Source organism: Protomyctophum parallelum, assembly GCF_964188405.1.
Source record: "Protomyctophum parallelum genome assembly, chromosome: 21".
Classification (NCBI taxonomy): Eukaryota; Metazoa; Chordata; class Actinopteri; order Myctophiformes; family Myctophidae; genus Protomyctophum; species Protomyctophum parallelum.
The window spans coordinates 37022646-37029249 of record NC_139713.1 but is presented as its reverse complement, the minus strand read 5'-3'; positions in this window follow the sequence as shown (position 1 = coordinate 37029249).

Below are 6604 nucleotides of genomic sequence, written 5' to 3'. Positions count from 1 at the left end.
CAGCATGCCGAAAATAGCAGCCTGATCGTAACAAAATGTGCGCTTTGAATGTGTCTTGTACAGTTAAGTATACTACGTCCTATAGTGGGTGCGATATGCATGTTGGGAGTACATTCATGTATTACCGATTCTCACCATATTGATATGCAAGTCGTACATCGCTGAGTCGACAGTTCGGCTATCGCACCATCGGACACTCACTCGTGCACCTATTGGCTCAAGCTCGCTTCTGTCGGTGCGCCTGACTTAATTATTTACATAATAATCAGCTATTTTAGCTGCTACTATATATTATTTATTATATGTACATTTTATACAGATCTTAACCACATGCACATTAGCATCACTATTCTTGGCATGTCATAATAGGTAAACATTCCACGAAAATTGGCAAACATAGCAGTTCTACAAGCTCATATACGTAGCCTTAATTGTGACGCATTGTGAGCTTTTAGAACTGCTGTTTTCAGCAAAGAGATTTGATGTAGAGGGAGAAAGGCAGGGGGGGGGGGGGCAAGTATAGAACCCTGGGGTACCCCGCCCAGTCAATGAAGTATATGGTTTATTTGGTTCATACCTTCAAAAGTACAGTATACGGCTACATAAATATGTTAGTACTTGTCATTATCCATCCATTGTGAGACGTCTGACGAGGCTGTGTTGAAACGGAAATGTAGGGATGCCTGGATTCATGTGTTTAAGAGTGATGCTGGTTGCGTTTGCTGTGGGACCGACCGTGCTTTATATGAGATAGTGTATTCAACCATCCTGGCCTCATGGCAGACCCGGGGGGGGGAGGGGGGGGGGGGGGGGATCAGTGGAAGTGTTATCCTTTAATCCATTCTGACCTGAGATCAGATTCATACGAAGTTTCCGCCGGACAAACACTGGGTCTGATGAACCCATTCTGACCTGAGATCAGATTCAAAAAAATGTCAGTCGTTCTTCGATTTTTCAAAAAATAGCAGACCTACAAGCTCGTATCGCGCCACTCGGTGGCGCGATACGAGCTTGTAGATCTGCTATTTTTCAATAGCTAAAGCATGACATGATGCCGACACCAAAATGGGTGCCCGGTCAGAATGGGTTAATCCAGGTGCCGCTGTTTAACACGCCCACTTCCTGCTGACTGAAACACTTCTCAACGCGCCGCTGTCTGCTTGTCTGTCTACACTCGCGCACAGGCCCTCTGTGTGTGTGTGAAGAGGTTACTTAGTCAGACCCACTCTGTCTGGGGTGGTGCGTGGGGTGGGGGTGATTGGGGCGTGTGGTTGTATATGTGCGTATACGTGCTGTGATTGTCTAAGGCTGTCTCAGATGTGCTTTGGTTCTCTGTACCCATGCAGCTGTCGGTGTATAGAACTGATATAGATTGATTAGAGTTCCATTCAAGATCAATGAGGACGCTATTTTGGTTATGCTTGTTTGCCAGGATGTGCGCGCTGATCAATGACAAAGCTATTTTTTTTTGTGCAGAGGGCGCGGCCCCATGCAGCTCGCTTCACTCAGTATGAGGGAGAACAGCTCGGTTGATGGACCATTTAAGGCCACGCAAACTCAAGCACCCCCTGAGAGAAACGACTCTCTTCTCTCGACGGAGCCTGTGAAATCTGTCATCCTTCTGCTTTGACAGTGAAGCAGAGTGATGATATTGCAATCGGGGAGAATATAAGAGAGTAATAATGTTGCTACAATGCTACTGTCTTCTCTCGTGTGAGTTAATCAAGATTCTACTAGGATATATCACAAGGCTATTGGTTTCCGAAAGTGGCATCAACTAAATCAGGAACAGTTTAACCCATTCTGACCTGAGATCAGATTCATACGAGGTTTCCGCCGGACACACACTAGCAGACCTACAAGCTCGTATCGCGCCACTCGGTGGCGCGATACGAGCTTGTAGATCTGCTATTTTTCAATAGCTAAAGCACGACATGATGCCGACACCAAAATGGGTGCCCGTTCAGAATGGGTTAATTAGGAACCGGTATGCGTGATGCAACGTGTTGTGAGCTTTCATGGGGGTCCCTGGTACAAAATATTTTCAAATGGTGGTCCCGCGTTTAAATACAATTTGTATTTGGACCCCCACTTCCCACTTCCCTTTACAGTGGACACTGTTTCCTACATTGACTTGGAGGCGCAGCGGGTCATTGATGTCTCTGGCATTGTGTTCAGCCAACTGGAGCGTATATAAAACAAGACCGTGGTCTGTAGGTATAGCCTGCATCGGCTGAGCTCACGTGCCGCTATATAAATTCACTCTGACAGGTGAGATCACAGCCTCCTGGCAGGGCATGGCACCCCCGACAGAGAGGCGAGAAGCTCGTGGGAGTATAACGGCCCGTCCTGGTGTGTATATCGCCTAACAGAGCTGTGGCTTACAGCGAAGCGGAACAAGATAGTTAACGGTGACACAGTTCCCAGGCTACAAGTCTGTCTCGGGTTTGGTACTGATGTTGAATGGTAATGATCACATGCACACTTACTGCGTGCGTGCGTGCGTGCGTGCGTGCGTGCGTGCGTGAATCCAAAGGAAGATTTTGAGGTTTTAACAACAATTACATGACTTTTTTTTGATCGCTTGAGAATAGGCCTTGAGGCTTCAAGCCCAAAAACCACATTGCAACTCAGTTGCAATGAGTTACATTGGTGTGGTCTACCTTAAAAGCGTTTTGTCCCAACCCAACCCTTCGGTGTGGTTTGGGCTTAGAGGCATGCCTGAGCGAGCGCCCGCACCAATGGCTTTGTGCAGCAAACTATGTGGAGGGGCGGGATCACATGGACCACAATCAGTGCACTCTCCATGCATTATTTAGCCGTTTACCTCCGAACGTCTGGGCCACTCTGAGCACTGCACATGAGACAGCATACTACAACCTGGCATGACAGGTTCTCTCATGGTGACTGTAAAGACAATGCTTTTTATTCTGGGTCTAAGTATATATATTTTAATAGTTAAGGGGATCTAAGTTTTACAACTGCCGATTTTATTTATTTATTTTATTATACTTGCAATTTCACTTGTTTATCTGTATACTGTTTGACCTGAGCATTTATTTTATTCTCACTCTGGAGACGGGGAAACCCCCTGTTACAAAATAAACACGCTATGACAATGTTTTGTATCAAGATAAATAGCCATTTTACACTTATTTAACCTGAGATCAGATTCATACAAGGTTTCCACTGGACACACACTGGTCTGATTAACCCATTCTGACCCGAGATCAGATTCTAAAAATGTCAGTCGTTCTTCGATTTTTCAAAAAATAGCAGACCTACAAGCTCGTATCGCGCCACTCGGTGGCGCGATATGAGCTTGTAGATCTGCTATTTTTCAATAGCTAAAGCATAACATGATGCCAACACCAAAATGGGTGCCCGGTCAGAATGGGTTAAGGCTGTACGGAGGGGAGAGAGGGTAGTGTGGTTGGAAGGTTTTAGTTGGTTTGTGTCTTTGTTTGGTATTATTCTTTAGTTGATTAGACATAATAGATTTGACTTAAGTTGTATTGCCAACTGTATTATAGCAATTCGTATGGAGTTTATGTATTCATAATTCAATGCCTGACAGAATGTACAAATGCAATGGAATTTGTACCCACATTTTAGCCGAATGTGGAACACCAGAGATTAGCTTTATTTAGTTCCATCCCCTCGCTATCCCAATGTCATCTATCACAGTGTGTCTGTCCATTTCTCCTTTCGTTTTACTGAACGGCTCTGACTCCTTCCAATCCAAAGTTCCAAACCAACGTTTTGTTGGGTGTACTTTTCATTTGGGTCATTTTAACCCATTCTGACCTGAGATCAGATTCATACGAGGTTTCCGCCGGACACACACTGGTCTGATCAACCCATTCTGACCTGAGATCAGATTAAAAAAAATGTCAGTCGTTCTTCGATTTTTCAAAATTGCAGACCTACAAGCTCGTAGCGCGCCACTCGGTGGCGCGCTATGAGCTTGTAAATCTGCTATTTTTCAATAGCTAAAGCATAACATGATGCCAACACCAAAATGGGTGCCCGTTCAGAATGGGTTAAAGACAAACCAATGTTTTAATCAATTTGCTGTTCTTCCTCTCGCTCTATTGTAGATTAAAACAAGACGCTGCAGTGCAGGTTTTGAGCATAATACCGTAGATGCTCGTCTAATTTGTACAGATGTTGCCTGTAGTCTTTTGTGATCCAGGGGAGTCCAAGGTCTTCTGTTCTTGGAATAGCCAGGGAATTAAGTTGGATTTCAAGAGCACACCTTAGCCCTTTATTGACCAAATTTGTAAACATTATTAAACATATCAAAGTCACTCCATCCTCTGCATTTCATGTTTTTTTTTTTTATTAGACCTGCAATCTTTCCCACGTGAAAATGTGTTTTGTTGTGTCTCTTATAATCTCTTTTCTAAGCAGACTAAGGAAGGACATGACATCCTATCCAATTAAGGTTTTAAGACGATTTCTTAACCCATTCTGACCGGGCACCCATTTTGGTGTCGGCATCATGTCATGCTTTAGCTATTTAAAAATAGCAGATCTACAAGCTCATATCGCGCCACCGAGTGGCGCGATACGAGCTTGTAGGTCTGCTATTTTTTGAAAAATCGAAGAACAACTGACATTTTTTTAATCTGATCTCAGGTCAGAATGGGTTAATAATGAAACTGTCAGGATGTAATAGACATTTTTTTAATCTGATCTCAGGTCAGAATGGGTTAAAAGACGATCTCTAATAACGGCATGGCTTCCCTGTGTACAACCTTAATATATGGACACCGTAGACAAAAAGGACACATTTGACTTGCAGTTGACTCAAGTACTGCGGTTGAGAAATGTGTCCACCACTGCACATGCAACGATGTGTTAAGAACGATGCTATGTTGCAGCATCAGCTGAGCTGTTTGCAGCCTGTATTTATTTAGTCTGCTTTTGTGACCGTTTTTAGTACTTTATTAGTGTAACATCAACAATCGCAGGACCCCCTGACTTTATCAGGACCCCCCCCCCCCGCCCTGACCTGCAAATGAATATAGTTTTATTGCGTAAAAGATAACATTTGGGGCGATTAGACTCATTTGCATTTAATGTATAAGATTATCTTTTTTTTTTAAATATATATATATATATATATTTTTTTTGGGGGGGGGGTTTTTACTTTATTGATAGATATGTACAGTCAGTTGACAGGAAATGAGGAGAGAGACAGGGCGGATGGCACGCAGCAAAGGGCGTCAAGATCGGGACTCGAACCCGCGACACACTGTCAGGCTGGGATTACCAGCCTAGGTGCCAGGACCGCTACGCCGGCCCGGGACAAGATTAGCTTTTAATAGGAAGAACCCCCCATCTCCCCCCCGTTGGAGTCTAGATGCTGGTGGTTGCAGTGCACCTGAACCTCCTTCCTTCTCAACACTAGATGGACAAGGTGGAGGTGGGTTACTTGTTGCAGACTGAAAAGAGAATGACAAAGTGTCAGAGGCAGTGATATTTAAAGGCGGAGTCCAGTGTCACCAGACCTGAATCGCCAGGACATTTTTTTTTAATGGTAGCGATTCAGTAGCCTGGTTAATAAACCAGACTAATATCGCACGGACCGCGGGATATTAGTCTGGGGAGGCTCAGCTTGGATTTCATTTCCAGGGGGGGGGGGCGGGTTGAAACATTTTCTCTTTGACGCAATTGGTCAGAGCTACTGTCAGTCAAAGGTCTCAAGCATTGAAAGTCACTTTACCAAAGCCCGCCCATATTGCATACCGTGTCCCGATTGGCCGCCCCATTTCTCTGGTGTATAGGAAATGGGCGTACAATTGAGCCTCTCCAGACCGTAATCCGCCGGCAGGCATATTATTTTTGCCGACGGCTGATTCGGTCTGGTTTATTAACCAGGCTAGCGATTCAGGGCTGGAGCCAGGCAAAAACTGTGGTGCCCAAAATGCGGAAGTGCTTCAATGTGAAACCCTGCAGCTGCACGGGGTCTCCTCGTGTTAAATGCAGGGGCCTGCCTGCAGTTCCAGCTCTGACCACAATGTCTCGCAGCCTCCACGGCCTTTCTGGGGCTCGTTTCCCACCCATTGTGTGACATAAGAGCAAAATGGCCACCGTGTGAATATGGTCAATGGTGTTCTCCAAAATGTTACTGTGTGGTTTTCACCTTTTCCATTGCCTGAAAGTTCTTATTTGTTTTACACTTCCCAATGAAGTAACAACACCATACGCACGCACGCACGCACACACACACACACACACACACACACACACACACACACACACACACACATTAACACAACAAACAACACTTTTCCACCACTCCACTCTAAACTGGCTCCACCGCTGCAACTCAGCAAATATGGCGGGCAGGGTTTAATTTTCTGGCCTCCGTCTTAGACCCACAGCCTCATGCATTTTTCATGACCACCATCCTGTTCACGCCCCACCGCTACCGTTGCACAATGCTATCGATTGGGCGATTAACCCATTCTGACCTGAGATCAGATTCATACGAGGTTTTCCACTGGACACACACTGGTCTGATGAACCCATTCTGACCTGAGATCAGATTCTAAAAATGTCAGTCGCTCTTCGATTTTTCAAAAATAGCAGACCT